Here is a 1,502-nt window from a genome sequence, read left to right as displayed (position 1 = left end):
TGAGTCCATCTGGTGGGGTCTCCATGGCCTCCTTGATCAAGAGGACAGGTGACCCACCACAATTACAGGACATTTTGAGAGATGCTCATATAGTCCCCTGGAACTTAGTTGACCTAGGAGGGCAAGGAGCAAAAAACTGTCCTTTATGTCCCTCTGACCAAATTATTATAGGCCTCAAAATATGTCTGTTAAACATCCAAGAAGGTTAGTTCCACCAGTCTGGTAAAAATATGGAATGTTTCTTGAATTTGCATGTCATCCTTGTGCAGGGACCATGCTAATCTTCTCTGTATCGTTCCAATTTTAGTATATGTGGTGCTAAAGTGAGCACTTAGTTGATCTTTTTACTGCCTACAGTATTGTGTAAAAAGGACCTCGAGCTTGTTTAAGATCACAATGACAGATTGTTGATAGATGGTAATAATGTCTCTCTGGGATAACTAAAATATTATTTGTAATTTTAAACCTGAGACTTGATTTCATGTAATTTTTAAAAATTACTTTAAAGACAAAAATATAAATACTTCCCATAAAATTATACAACATGCACTTAACCATTTATATAATTTAAATGAGGCAATTAAATTGCTTTAGTACATTCATAATGTTGTTTAATGATCACTGCCTCCTGGTTCTACATTCCATGGTTCCCTAAAAGATACTAAGCCTTGTCGTGCTCCTTCATCACCATCCCTTTCATTCACTAGTTCTCTTCCTTTCTTTGTAGATTTGCCTGTTCTGGACATTTCAGAAAAGCACACTCAGAATGTCCTGTCCATGAACGCTATCTTCACATAGTGTTTGCTTGCAGGACATATTGACATTTTGGACACATCATAACTGAATGTCTCCTTATCATTAAAGAATGCCTTATACTGATGTGTTACATTTCTATGTCAATTTATTAATGATAGGCTTCAATTTCATAGTGGGCAATAATTCCCTCGGAGAATCTCCATCTATTTAAAGTTTTTTTCTACAGTTGTTAATTTATTTGTGCTAGTGAGCTTCTAGTTTTTCACTATGTGGCCAGAATTCTCTCTGGGTCTCCTGCGTGATCAGACAAACCATATAATAAATTTTATGTGAGTTTATTAACTTACAAAGGAATGAGTACCCAGTGCCTAGCCTCATGCCACTGGGACTCAGAGCCCACCTGATCAGACTGTGCCACACCCATAGCCCCACTAGCATTGGCTCACGCCTCCAGGGTCAGCAACCTCACCCAAGGTCCAGAGGGAGTCAGTTCATTCTGTCTTTGAGTTGCTGTGCTGGCTGCGCGTTTCCTACACCATCACGCTCTACTGGAGGCTCCAGGCTTCCCTTCCTAGTTCCCACTGGGGTCAGGACCCGTTCATTGGAGGAACCAGCCAATCAGGAGACACACTATAATAGAAGAAATCTTCTGTTAAATAACCAAAAGTTATCAAAAAGAAAGTTTGGGGCCTGGAGAGATGGCTCAGCAGTTAAGAACATTGACTGTTCTTGCAGAAGACATGGTT

At 39.8% G+C, this 1,502-nt stretch overlaps 1 non-coding gene and 1 pseudogene across 1 annotated transcript; both read right to left on the bottom strand.

Annotated features, from left to right (window-relative positions):
• LOC103737981 overlaps window positions 1–1,502 on the bottom strand; it is a 55,637-nt pseudogene that overhangs the window by 47,763 nt on the left and 6,372 nt on the right.
• On the bottom strand, window positions 225–331 carry LOC115071225. The gene has a single exon (XR_003850328.1). It is a non-coding gene; the product is annotated as a U6 spliceosomal RNA (small nuclear RNA).

The sequence above is a fragment of the Nannospalax galili genome, unplaced genomic scaffold (assembly GCF_000622305.1).
Source record: "Nannospalax galili isolate Female #2095 unplaced genomic scaffold, S.galili_v1.0 scaffold51, whole genome shotgun sequence".
NCBI classification, from domain to species: domain Eukaryota; kingdom Metazoa; phylum Chordata; class Mammalia; order Rodentia; family Spalacidae; genus Nannospalax; species Nannospalax galili.
This window is presented reverse-complemented; position numbering and strand designations above follow the sequence as displayed.